The sequence below is a fragment of the Oncorhynchus kisutch genome, linkage group LG21 (genome assembly GCF_002021735.2).
Source record: "Oncorhynchus kisutch isolate 150728-3 linkage group LG21, Okis_V2, whole genome shotgun sequence".
Classification (NCBI taxonomy): domain Eukaryota; kingdom Metazoa; phylum Chordata; class Actinopteri; order Salmoniformes; family Salmonidae; genus Oncorhynchus; species Oncorhynchus kisutch.
The window spans coordinates 33,165,155-33,179,793 of NC_034194.2; the positions used below are offsets into that span (position 1 = coordinate 33,165,155).

General features: G+C 41.9%; 1 long non-coding RNA gene across 1 annotated transcript in view; it reads right to left on the reverse strand.

Moving 5' to 3' along the window:
• The window catches only part of LOC109866277 (uncharacterized), a 55,528-nt gene extending 41,100 nt beyond the window's left edge, over positions 1-14,428 (reverse strand). The window contains exon 1 of the long non-coding RNA XR_002251666.2: positions 14,377-14,428. This is a non-coding gene — a long non-coding RNA (uncharacterized LOC109866277). The remainder of the gene's footprint in view (positions 1-14,376) is intronic.
• Positions 14,429-14,639: the final 211 nt, after the last annotated feature.

The window sequence follows — 14,639 nt, forward strand, 5'->3', positions numbered from 1 at the left end:
CTTCCAGCTCCCCGAATCGGCTGGACTAGAATGGGAATCCAGCTAGGTCGGAAGATGCTGGCTCAGCGCATCTGGGCACCAGTACGTCTCTAAGGCCCAGGATATCCTGCGCCAGCTCTGTGCACTGTGTCTCTGGTGCGTCTGCACAGCCCAGTGCGTCCTGTGCCTGTGCCTGCGCCCCGCATCTGCAGGGCGAAAATAACCATCCAGCCAGGACGGGTTGTGCAGGCTCTACGCTCAAGATCTTCAGTGCGCCTCCACGGCCCAGTGTATCCTGTGCCTCTGCCTAGGACAGGGCCTCCTGTATGTCTCTCCAGCCTGGTGAGTCCTGTGCCTGCGCCTAGAAATAATCCTCCCGTATGTCTCCCCAGCCTGGTGAGCCCTGTGGCAGCTCAATGTACCAGACTGCCCATACGTCTCCTCCCTCCAGTGATGATCCATGGCACGAAACCTCCAGTGATGATCCATGGCACGAAGCCTCCAGTGATGATCCATGGCAAGAAGTCTCCAGTGATGCTTCATGGCACGAAGCCTCCAGTGATGTTTCATGGCACGAAGCCTCCAGTGATGATCCAAGGCAAGAAGCCTACAGTGAGGAGTCATGGAGCGAAGGCCTCCAGTCCGGAGTCGGCGGCGAGGATCCCTGCACCAGAGGTGCCACCAATGTGGGGGGAGCCAGAGGCGGAGGGGGGGTCTACGTCCCGCACCAGAGCCGCCGCCGTAAAGGAAGCCCACCCAGACCCTCCCCCTTAATTCAGGTTTTGCGTCCGGAGTCCGCACGTTTCCACCTGTCTTTGTGGGAAGTTGACTTTGTTTCGGGCACATAGCCTTTGAGCTTCACGGTTTGTTTTTGTAGTGTTTTGTTCGGCGTCTTTTTCAAATAAAGAGAAAATGTACGCTCACCACGCTGCACCATGGCTCTCTTTTAACAGCCGTGACAGCGCTAGTGTCAAACGCACCTTAGTTTTTAATTTCGTCATGTAAAAAGTGGTAAACTTCTGAGGCACTGGGAATGTGATGAAAGAAATAAAAGCTGAAATACATCATTCTCTCAACTATTATTCTGACATTTCACATTCTTAAAATAAAGTGGTGATCCTGACGGATCTAAAACGGAGTTTAAATGTATTTGGCTAAGGTGTATGTAAACTTCCGACTTCAACTGTAGCTCCATTCTTGTATATTTTATTCCTCTTGCGTTACTATTTTTGAACTCTTACAAGGCCTTGGGAAGGGCTCGTAAGTAAGCATTTCATGGTAAAGTCTACACCCGTTGTATTTGGCGCATGTGACAAATATTTTTGGGGGTATTTTATTTTATTCTCATGTATCACGCTTGTGACGTCCCTGGCCTTTTGCAGCACTGATGCTTCTGTAATGAGATGCTATATGAGACATGCCAAAGCACCCACACACTGTGACAAAGAGTAAAACAACATGAGACTGAAATAGTGTGTTTGGAAGAGCTTTCAACAGGGAAGAAGACATGATGAAAGCATATAAGGAGCACTAAATGATCATGACTTATAACCTACTCAGTGGCCTTGTGGTGAGAGCGTCCACCCTGAGATTAGCAGCCTGGGGGTTCAATCGCAGGTTCAGTTCTACCAAAGACTCAAATTTGACACTAAAAACCATCACTGAACAGGAGATAGGCTCAGACAAGGATACTTATTGTACTTTAAATGGCTATGCCAGAATTTATTACAATATTTGATACGAGGCTTGTGTAATTTCAGGTAACATCATGCATCTGATTGGGCACAATGTATGTGAGGATAGCTGGGGGCTGGTCAGGAGAGGGGCTATTCACCCTCATAATTTAGCATTTTTCAAACACCTGTAACAGCTTTTTCCTGCAATCTAGAGCCGTAATCAATATTCTTAATTGTATGTCAAAAAGATGTTTATTGTTCTGTATATCTAAGCATACCTCTTGAGCTGTCTGTCTGCCTCCTGACTGGTGGTCCTTTTTTTAAATAAACATAATATGCTTCTCCGCAACTCTGCTAAAATCCGGGTAAAGATTTAAAGGAATGGGACTCTTATTCAGTACATTTAGTTAATTATTTATGTTCTAAGGTCAACCAACCTTGCCAGCAGGCATGCCAGCTAAGATACATGCAACTGAAAAAATAATGGAAACACTTGAGCAAATGTGGGATACCAATTATATTGAAAGCAGGTGCTACCACACATGGTTCCTGAGTTAATTAAGCAATTAACATCCCATCATGCTTAGGGTCATGTATAAAAATGATGGGCAGGCCATTATTTTCGCTTCCATGGCTATGCCCCCATCCACAGGGTACAAGTGGTCACAATGATTTGATGAGCATGAAAATGATGTAAGCCATATGCTATGGCAGTCTGAATCGCCAGATCTCAACTCAATTGAACACTTATGCTAGATTCTTGGAGCGACATCCGAGACGGCGTTTTCCACCACCATCAACAAAACACCAAATGATAGAATTTCTCATGGAAGAATGGCGTCACATCCCTGTGTTTTCTTTATTTTGGCAGTTACCTGTAGTTAGACAAGCTAGCTATTCTAACTTGATTCAGTCTCTCTCACTTTAGAGGCAATACACTTCTTTGTGTGGTTGCATGTGGCAGAATAATACTACTGCTGAGTAGGGTTGCAAAATTATGGAAACTTTCAATAAATTCCCTGGTTTTCCACAAAATCATGGTTTGAGGATTCTGGATCCCCTACTTATCTCCAACCGGAATTTCGGGAAAACCCACATCATTCTGCATCCCTATTGCTGAGAGACATCGCCAGATTGATTACTTTGCCTACTTTGATTGGTCTTCTGGCTCTTACTTTTTACTTCATAATGAATTAAAAATGGTCTTAATTTATATTTAATACCTCATTTTGGCAGCCGGGAATACCATGCTTTAAATCACAATCTTAAGTCTGGAAATGTGCTACGGATCACAGTTTTCCCAGTTAAGCTCATTTCATGAATCAGTCGGGACTCTCTGGCTCTCTCAGCAGCTCTGCAAATTCACCATTCAGAATGTTGAGCCTTTTTTAATACCAAACCACAGATAAGAACACCCCACAGTGATTCATGCTTTGATGAGTTCACTTCTCTCTGGAACAGAATACATGTATGGCATTATATTATTGTCCTCTACTACATATATCCATGTGTGTCAATCACCAGAGCCATATTCTTTATACTGAGTTGGGATATGGGCTCTTCACCATACCTAGTGCATCTTCCTACACCATGAGAACCCTTGACAGAGGCGGTAAGCTACTTGAATGCAGTGTATTTAGGCCTACTCAATGAGAGTGAATGAGTATGCCCAGCCTAGCCCGGGCCCATTGATGGGATGTGAATGCTACAAGAGCAGAAAAGCATCCTGCGGTGATTCATCCCCTATCTGACTCAAGGGCTCTTTATTAGCTATATAAAAAAAGGAACGTTTCAATGGAAAATGAAAGAGGGGGGGTATAGAGAGGAAGAGAGAGAGCTGTAGAGAGAGAGAGAGAGAGAGAGAGCTGTAGAGAGAGAGAGAGAGAGCTGTAGAGAGAGAGAGAGAGAGAGAGAGAGAGAGAGCTGTAGAGAGAGAGCTGTAGAGAGAGAGAGAGAGAGAGAGAGAGAGAGAGCTGTAGAGAGAGAGAGAGAGAGAGAGAGAGAGAGCTGTAGAGAGAGAGCTGTAGAGAGAGAGAGAGAGAGAGAGAGAGAGAGCGAGAGAGAGCTGTAGAGAGAGAGAGGAAGAGAGAGAGCTGTAGAGAGAGAGAGAGAGAGAGCTGTAGAGAGAGAGCTGTAGAGAGAGAGCTGTAGAGAGAGAGCGAGAGAGAGAGAGAGAGAGCTGTAGAGAGAGAGCTGTAGAGAGAGAGAGAGAGAGAGAGAGAGAGAGAGCTGTAGAGAGAGAGAGGAAGAGAGAGAGCTGTAGAGAGAGAGAGAGAGAGAGAGAGCGAGAGAGAGAGCTGTGCTTTGTCAAGATTAGATTTGTCTCCAAGCCCCTCAATACTTACCCTACCCGGCATCATCATCTGGGCGGCCGGTAGCCTAGTGGTTAGAGCGTTGGAGTAGTAACCACAACGTTGCAAGATCAAATCCCCAAGCTGACAAGATAAAAAATCTGTTGTTCTGCCCCTGAACAAGGCAGTTAACCCACTATTCCTAGGCTGTCACTGAAAATTAGATTTTTTCTTAACTGACTTGCCTCGTTAAAGAATGCTTATAAAAAAAACATTACTGTACCATATTCATGAGATTGACACTGCAGAGGATACTTTCTGTTTTTCCTTTCCTCCAATAGACATTTTAAAACTTCCTCCTTTATTGAGTTTTGTTGGACTTTTAACACCCACAAAGCCTTGGATGTGCCTGTCCCTGCCAGGAGATCAGTGCTTTGAACCAAGGCGAATGTTGCTGTCTCACAGCTAAACGTCACATAGCTTAGAGGGGGAGAAAGGAGGAACAAGAAGGAGGAGAAAAAAAGAGGGGAGGAAGATCTCTGAGAAAAGGAGTGAACCACAAATGGATACAGTCATTATAAGTAGTGAGAGCTGGTGCTCTGCTTAACGTGAAATAAAGGGCCAGCTCTCCTCCCACCATCGACAGCTCGCACATCTCAATGAGCTGTGCACTAACCTTGAAGTAATTGCTCGATCTAGTGCTGAGGGATTATAGAGAATGAGCCAATGCATGACATATCCTTGATTAAAGTAGGATTAGAGCCCTGCATGATATGCTATAGTATGGACTAGGAGTCTACGACTACACTGTTTCGCAATATTGGACTTCAGGACTCACACGACTCTATTTCAGAGAACTTACACTGCATCTGAACAATTTAACATGAGGCATAGAGTCATGATAACGTCACTACTGAGGCATTTGCTGGATGTCAACATTTCCTGCTGCTGTAGTGACTCCTACTGTACATGAAAGGCATTGTCATATAGGAGAAGACATGTGACTCTTTCTGCTCCTGTTCTGATAGTAAACCAGCAATTTGGAAAAATATATTGAAAATAAATTGCTTGTTACAGGTTGTTATCAATGCTAGATTAAACATTGTTAGGGTGACAAATAAAGTAGGGTGGATGTGTTATCAAACATAAAAACACTTATGCTCACCATGCTTAAATCAATGATGTTATGTTTCAGTCAGCGGACATATACAGTTGAAGTCAGAAGTTTACATACACCTTAGCCAAATACATTTAAACTCAGTTTGTCACAATTCCTGACATTTAATCCTAGTAAAAAGTTCCTGTTTTATGTCAGTTAGGATCACCACTTTATTTTAAGAATGTGAAATGTCAGAATAATAGTTGAGAGAATGATTTATTTCAGCTTTTATTTCTTTCATCACACTCCCAGTGTGTCAGAAGTTTACTTACACTCAATAAGTATTTGGTAGCATTGCCTTGAAATTGTTTAACATGGGTCAAACGTTTCAGTTAGCCTTCCACAAGCTTCCCACAATAAGTTGGGTGAATTTTGTCCCATTCCTCCTGACAGGGCTGGTGCAACTGAGTTAGGTTTGTAGGCCTCCTTGCTCGCACACACTTTTTCAGTTCTGCCCACGCATTTTCTATAGGATTGAGGTCAGGGCTTTGTGATGGCCACTCCAATACCTTGACTTTGTTGTCCTTAAGCCATTTTGACACAACTTTGGAAGTATGCTTGGGGCCATTGTCCATTTGGAAGACCCATTTGCGACCAAGCTTTAACTTCCTGACTGATGTCTTGAGATGTTGCTTCAAATATCCACATAATTTCTCTGCCTCATGATGCCATCTATTTTGTGAATTTCACCAGTCCCACCTGCAGCAAAGCACCTCCACAACATGATGCTGCCACCCCCGTGCTTCACGGTTGGGATGGTGTTCTTCGGCTTGCAAGCATCCCCATTTTTCCTCCAAACATAACGATGGCCATTATGGCCAAACAGTTCTGTTTTTGTTTCATCAGACCAGAGGGCATTTCTCCAAAAAGTATGATCTTTGTCCCCATAGATACTTTTGTACCTGTTTCCTCCGGGATCTTCACAGGGTCCTTTGCTGCTGTTCTGGGATTGATTTGCACTTTTCGCACCAAAGCACGTTCATTTCTAGGAGACAGAACACGTTTCATTCCTGAGCGGTATGATGGCTACGTGGTCCCATGGTGTTTATGCTTGCGTACTATTGTTTGTACAGATGAACGTGGTACCTTCAGGTGTTTGGAAATTGCTCCCAAGGATGAACCAGACTTGTGGAGGTGTACAATTTTTTTCTGAGGTCTTGGCTGATTTATTTAGATTTTCCCATGATGTCAAGCATAAAGGCACTGAGTTCGAAGGTAGGCCTTGTACACCTTCAAATGACTCAAATGATGTCAATTAGCCTATGAGACATCATTTTCTGGAATTTTCCAAGCTGTTTAAAGGCACAGTCAACTTACTGTATGTAAACTTCTGACCCACTGGAATTGTAAGACAGAATTATTATTAAGACATTAATTATCAGACAGATTATTAAGTCAAATAATCTTTCAGTAAACAATTTTTGGAAAAATGTGTCATGAACAAAGTAGTCCTAACTGACTTTCCAAAACTATAGTTTGTTATCAAGAAATGTGTGGAGTGAAAAAGTTTTAATGACTCCAACTAAGTGTATATAAACTTCCGACTTCAACTGTACCTAAACAGTATATGCTGGTACCAGACATTACACAATATTTAGTGGTGAAATCTCTCTTAATGACCCCGTTGCATATTTGAAGCGAGATCATAAAAAATTACCCAGTCATGTGCCTATACGTGGCGTCAATTTCCCAGCGTACAAGTGTGTATCATACGCATCTGTGAAATGTAAATCTGTTTTTTGCATATGGCTACTCTCCCTGAGACACCCTTGGAGAGTGGGGTCACGGCAAGGGTCAGCCATTATCAACGGCAAACCTGGAGCAATTAGGGTTAAGTGCCTTGCTCAAGGGCATATCAACACATTTTTCCCATTTGACATACCAAAGCCCTTTAGAGCTGTTTTAGTACATTATCATACAGCTGTTTTAGAATACAGCTGTTTTAGAGTTGTTTTAGTACACTGTCATAGAGCTGTTTAATACATTATCATAGAGTTTAGTATAATATCAGAGTTGTTATAATACAATATCATAGAGCTGTGTAGTACAATATCATAGAGTTGTTTTAGTACAATATCAGAGAGCTGTTATAGTACAATATCATAGAGTTGTTAAGTACATTATCATAGAGCTGTTTTAGTACAATATCATAGAGCTGTTATAGTACAATATCATAGAGCTGTTAAGTACATTATCATAGAGCTGTTTTAGTACAATATCATAGAGCTGTTATAGTACAATATCATAGAGTTGTTAAGTACATTATCATAGAGCTGTTTTAGTACAATATCATAGAGCTGTTTAGTATCTTAACATAGGGGTGTTTTAGTACAATATCATAGAGCTGTTAAGTACATTATCATAGAGCTGTTATAGTACAATATCATAGAGCTGTTAAGTACATTATCATAGAGCTGTTTTAGTACAATATCATAGAGCTGTTAAGTACATTATCATAGAGCTGTTTTAGTACAATATCATAGAGCTGTTTAGTATCTTAACATAGGGGTGTTTTAGAACATATCACAGAGCTGTTTTAGTGCAATATCATAGAGTTTGTAACGGTACTCTTGTGGTGAAGGAGAGTCGGACCAAAATGCGGCGTGTAGATTGCGATCCATGTTTAATAAACAAACGTAAAACACGAATCAATACAAACACTACAAAACAAAGAACGTAATGAACGTAACGAAAACCGAAACAGCCTATACTTGTGTAAACTAACACAGAGACAGGAACAAGGACACTAAGGACAATCACCCACGAAACACTCAAAGAATATGGCTGCCTAAATATGGTTCCCAATCAGAGACAACGATAAACACCTGCCTCTGATTGAGAACCACTTCAGACAGCCATAGATTTAACTAGAACACCCCACTAAGCTACAATCCCAATACCAACACAAAACCCCAAGACAAAACACACCACAATACAAAAACCACATGCAACACCCTGCACTGACAAAATAAATGAAGATAAACACAAAATACTTCGACCAGGGCGTGACAGAACCCCCCCCCCTAAGGTGCGGACTCCCGGATGCACCTCAAAACAATAGGGAGGATCCGGGTGGGCGTCTGTCCATGGTGGCGGCTCCGGCGCGGGACGTGGACACCACTCAATCAATGTCTTAGTCCCTTCTCCTCGCGTCCTTGGATAGTCCACCCTCGCCGCCGACCATGGCCTAGTAGTCCTCACCCAGAACCCCACTGGACTGAGGAGCAGATCGGGACTGAGGGGCAGCTCGGGACTGAGGCAGCTCGGGACTGAGGGGAAGCTCGGGACTGAGGGGAAGCTCGGGACTGAGGGGAAGCTCAGCACAGAGGGGAAGCTCAGCACCGAGGGGAAGCTCAGCACCGAGAGGAAGCTCAGCACTGAGAGGAAGCTCAGGCAGGTAGCTGGATCTGGCAGATCCTGGCTGGCTGGTGGTTCTGGCAGATCCCGGCTGACTGGCGGATCTGGAAGACTCTGGTTGACTGGCGGATCTGGAAGAGTCTGGTTGACTGGCGGATCTGGAAGAGTCTGGTTGACTGGCAGATCTGGAAGAGTCTGGTTGACTAGCAGATCTGGAAGAGTATGGTTGACTGGCGGATCTGGAAGAGTCTGACTGACTGGCGGATCTGGAAGAGTCTGACTGACTGGCGGATCTGGAAGAGTCTGGCTGACTGGCGGATCTGGAAGAGTCTGGCTGACTGGCGGATCTGGAAGTGACTGGCTGACTGGCGGATCTGGAAGAGTCTGGCTGACTGGCAGATCTGGCTGACTGGCAGATCTGGAAGAGTCTGGCTGACTGGCGGATCCTGGCAGACTGACGGATCTGGCTGCTCCATGCTGACTGGCAGCTCTGGCTGCTCCACGCTGACTGGCGGCTCTGGCTGCTCCATGTAGGCTGACAGCTCTGGCGGCTTCTTACAGACTGGCAGCCCTGGCGGCTTCGTGCAGACTGGCAGCTCCTTGCAGACTGGCAGCTCCTTACAGACTGGCAGCTCCTTGCAGACTGGCAGCTCCATGCAGACTGGCAGCTCCTTGCAGACTGGCAGCTCCTTGCAGACAGGCAGCTCCTTGCAGACTGGCAGCTCCTTGCAGACTGACACTTCTGGCTGCTCCATGCAGACTGACAGCTCTGGCTGCTCCATGCAGACTGGCAGCTCTGGCTGCTTCATGCAGACTGACAGCTCTGGCTGCTCCATGCAGACTGGCAGCTCTGGCTGCTTCATGCAGACTGACAGCTCTGGCTGCTCCATGCAGACTGGCACTCTGGCTGCTTCATGCAGACTGGCAGCTCTGGCTGCTTCATGCAGACTAACAGCTCTGGCTGCACCATGTAGACTGACAGCTCTGGCTGCTTCATGCAGACTGGCAGCTCTGGCTGCTCCATGCAGACTGACAGCTCTGGCTGCTCCATGCAGACTGGCAGCTCTGGCTGCTCCATGCAGGCTGGCAGCTCTGGCTGCTCCATGCAGGCTGGCAGCTCTGGCTGCTCCATGCAGGCTGGCAGCTCTGGCTGCGCTGAACAGGCAGGAGACTCCAGCAGCGCTGTAGAGGAGGAAGGCTCTGGCTGCGCTGAACAGGCGGGAGACTCCGGCAGCGCTGGAGATGAGGAAGGCTCTGGCAGTGCTAGATAGGCGGGAGACTCCAGCAGCGCTGGAGAGGCGAAAGGCTCTGGCAGCGCTGGAGAGGCGCACTGTAGGCCTGATGCGTGGTGCTGGCACTGGAGGTACTGGGCCGAGAACACGCACAGGAAGCCTGGTGCGGGAAGCTGCCACCGGAGGGCAGCTTCGACCAGGGCGTGACAGAGTTGTTTAGTACATCATCATGTAGTTGTTTAGTATTGAATAATGGAGCTGTTATAGTACATTATCATAGAGTTCTTTAGTACCTTTTCATAGAGCTGTTTTAGTACAATATCATAGAGCTGTTTAGTACAATATCATAGAGCTGTTTAGTACAATATCATAGAGTTGTTTTGTATCTTATCATTGAGCTGTTTTAGTACATATCACAGAGTTGTTTAGTAGAATATATTAGAGTTGTTTAGTACAATATATTAGAGCTGTTTAGTATATTATCATAGAGATATTTTAGTACATTATCATAGAGTTGTTTAATGTCTTATCATAGAGCTTTTTTGGAACAATATCATAGAGTTGTTTAGTATCTTATCATAGAGCTGTTTTAGAACATCACAGAGCTTTTTAAGTACAATATCATAGAGTTGTTTAGTACATCATCATGTAGTTGTTTAGTATCTTATCATAGAGCTGTTTTGTTACAATATCATACAGTTGTTTAGTATATTATCATTGAGTTTTAAGTACCTTATTATGGAGCTGTTTAAGTACATTATCATAGAGTTGTTTCGTACATTATCATAGAATTGTTTAGTAGCTTATCATAGAGCTTTTTTGGTACAATATCATAGAGTTGTTTTAGTACATTATCATAGAGGTATAATTGCACAATATCATAGAGCTGTTTGGTACATTATCATAGAGCTGTTTTAGTACATATCATAGAGCTGTTATAGTACAATATCATAGAGTTGTTTAGTATCTTATCATAGAGCTGTTTTAGAACATCACAGAGCTTTTTTAGTACAATATCATAGAGTTGTTTAGTACATTATCATAGAGTTGTTTAGTATCTTATCATGGAGCTGTTTAGTACATTATCATAGAGCTGTTTTAGTACAATATCATAGAGTTGTTTAGTACATTATCATAGAGTTGTTTAGTATCTTATCATAGAGCTGTTTTAGAACAATATCATAAAGGTGTTTAGTACATTATCATTGAGTTGTTAAGCACCTTACTATGGAGCTGTTTAGTACATTATCACAGAGCTGTGTAGTACATTATCACAGAGCTGTTTTAGTACATTATCACAGAGCTGTTTTAGTACATTATCACAGAGCTGTTTAGTACATTATAACAGAGCTGTTTTAGCACATTATCATAGAGTTTAGTATAATAGCAGAGTTGTTATAATACAATATCATAGAGCTGTGTAGTACAATATCATAGAGGTGTTTTAGTACAATATCATAGAGCTGTTATAGTACAATATCATAGAGTTGTTAAGTACATTATCATAGAGCTGTTTTAGTACAATATCATAGAGTTGTTTAGTATCTTATCATAGAGCTGTTTTAGTACAATATCATAGAGCTGTTTAGTACAATATCATAGAGTTATTTTGTATCTTATCATAGAGCTGTTTTAGTACATATCACAGAGTTGTTTAGTACAATATAGTAGAGTTGTTTAGTACGATATATTAGAGCTGTTTAGTATATTATCATAGAGCTATTTTAGTACATTATCATAGAGTTGTTTAGTGTCTTATCATAGAGCTTTTTTAGTACATATCATAGAGCTGTTTTAGTACATATCATAGAGCTGTTATAGTACAATATCATAGAGTTGTTAAGTATCTTATCATAGAGCTGTTTTAGAACATCACAGAGCTTTTTAGTACAATATCATAGAGTTGTTTAGTACATCATCGTGTAGTTGTTTAGTATCATATCATAGAGCTGTTTTGTTACAATATCATAAAGTTGTTTAGTATATTATCATTGAGTTGTTAAGTACCTTATTATGGAGCTCTTTGAGTACATTATCATAGAGTTGTTTAGTACATTATCATAGAATTGTTTAGTATCTTATCATAGAGCTTTTTTGGTACAATATCATAGAGTTGTTTTAGTACATTATCATAGACGTGTTTGGTACATTATCATAGAGCTGTTTTAGTACATATCATAGAGCTGTTATAGTACAATATCATAGAGTTGTTTAGTATCTTATCATAGAGCTGTTTTAGAACATCACAGAGCTTTTTTAGTACAATGTCATAGAGTTGTTTAGTACATCATCATGTAGTTGTTTAGTATCTTATCACGGAGCTGTTTAGTGTATTATCATAGAGCTGTTTTAGTACAATATCATAAAGGTGTTTAGTACATTATCATTGAGTTGTTAAGCACCTTATTATGGAGCTGTTTAGTACATTATCACAGAGCTGTTTAGTACATTATAACAGAGCTGTTTTAGTACATTATCACAGAGCTGTTTTAGTACATTATCACAGAGCTGTTTAGGACATTATAACAGAGCTGTTTTAGTACATTATCACATAGCTGTTTAGTACATTATAACAGAGCTGTTTTAGTACATTATCACATAGCTGTTTAGTACATTATAACAGAGTTGTTTTAGTACATTATCACAGAGCTGTTTTAGTACATTATCACAGAGCTGTTTTAGTACATTATAACAGAGCTGTTTTAGTACATTATCACAGAGCTGTTTTAGTACATTATCACAGAGCTGTTTTAGTACATTATCATACAGCTGTTTTGGTACATACATGGTAAGGTTGCTGGTTCGAATCCCTGAGCCGACCAGGTGAAAAAAATCTGTCAATTTGCCCTTGAGCAAAGCACCTTGCCCAAGTTGCTCTGGATAAGAGCGTCTACCAAATGACTAAACCATAAATGCAAATATGTTGCCCCCTATTGGGTATATTCAGATATGACATGTATTAGGGCCTCAAAGAGCAAGTAACAAGCCCACCTATTGGCTAATTGATTAAATATCATTGTATGAATTGATGGCCTTTCTGACTTCATGTGGGGATCCTGTGTAACAAATCATATTAGAAAATAACTTGTCTTTTCTAAGTCTAGTAATCAGTGATAACCCCTTTAAAAGGGATTAATGCAGGTTGAGGGTGGTGGGGCCCACTCAACTTAATCATATCATATTGATAGCCTTAACCATACCATCATCCAGGGTACCCTAGTACAGTGGTACCCCAGGGTGCCCCAGGGTGCACGTTTAGTTTGTTGCCCTAGCACTACACAGCTGATTCAAATCATCAAAGCTTGATGATTAGTTGGCTAATTGAATCAGCTGTGTAGTGCTAGGGCAACAAAAAAAACATGCACTTCTTTGAGGGGGAAGTTTTGAAAGAGAAAAAAAAACAAATCAACAACAACAACATAATAATAAAAACAATATTAATAATAATAACCAAAACTAACACACCAGACCGATTTATAAATTAATGGATGGTTTCATATTTTTTACCGTCACAATAGAGTTGTTTACTCACATTGATAATTCTGGCAAGCCTTTGTAGGACGGAGAACTTCACTTTGGTAGTCTTCACATCCTCAGCCAGAGGAAGAGCCGCAGGTCTGGTAGCTTCGAACAATGTTCTTCTGGCGGCCATTGATGCCTCATTATATCTGTCGAGGAGTTCTTTACTCAAACTCCTCCAACATATGTTAGTACACGGCCCTGTACACTTTATGAACCTTTAGGTTCTCTGTATATGGTCTCAGAGGAGCCTGACATTGCACAGAAGACAGATATGACCTTTGGGATTAGGTCTTGTGACGTGAGTCCAACGTCAACTGGGTACAGATCAGTTTGAGTTGTGATCTTCGACAGAAGTCTCAACACAGGCATGCTGGTGAGAGGCTGGTGAAGTCATCATCACTGTCTGAGTTTTCGGGGATGGGGTTGGAGGTGGGGCATCTTTGACAACATCCAGGCTGGTTGTAATCTGATCACCAAAAATGTTCTGAGCTACACAAGAACGACTGGTGGTATCCTCTTTCTCTTCATCCATGTTGGCTCTAAAGTGTCGTGCTACAGTGGAGGTCTCACTGACACGGGAGAGAGACAGCTGAGGGGAACAATTGCCACTCAATAATCTGTCAGAGATTCTTGGAGAGATTCGGATCTTTTTGTGGTTTCTGATGCTCAAAGCAACTGAGTCCATGATCTGGCTTACTATAACTTTGTTAACTCATTTAATCCCACATTTTTCCCAGACATGAAAATATCCAAATCAAGTGTCATTAGTAACCCTTTGAGGTAATCAATCATTATTTTTTGAAATTTTAATGGAAAAGTAGGTGAAAAAGTGTGTTTTATGGTCGGTCACAATTGTGACCGGTGGGATAATGTTACATATACTGAATTAACATATTTCTCCTATGCAGTTATCAAAGTTCTTATATATCCCAACCCAGTTATTAACACATTTAAAACTCTTGTCTCTAGCAGTCCCCAGCATTGCCACTAGAATGCCCCGTCACATTCTAGTGTGACTATTTTACACATCAAAAACCCTTATACAACACCGATATGAATACTGAGAGCAAAGACAACAGGACATATATCAATACTAGACACCTTAAAGATGATGTGTACCAAAAATATTTGCCCTAACTTTGTCAAGATACTTTACTAACCTTTTGTTTGGGAGCTGTGATGCAGCCATCGTCTTCTCATGGTGCAACCAGGAAGTAAACAGCTCTGGTCATGTGACAATTTACACTAAACATGTGACACTGCACATCTTTCATTGAGACCCTTTATTATTTCAATATTTGCTGGAAATGCATTGATAAATCATTCAGTAGCATTTTTTGTGAAAATGTTGTTTTACGGTCATGGGATTAAATAGGTTAATATACAGACTGTGCCACAAAATATTGATGTGGAAGAAGTGCAT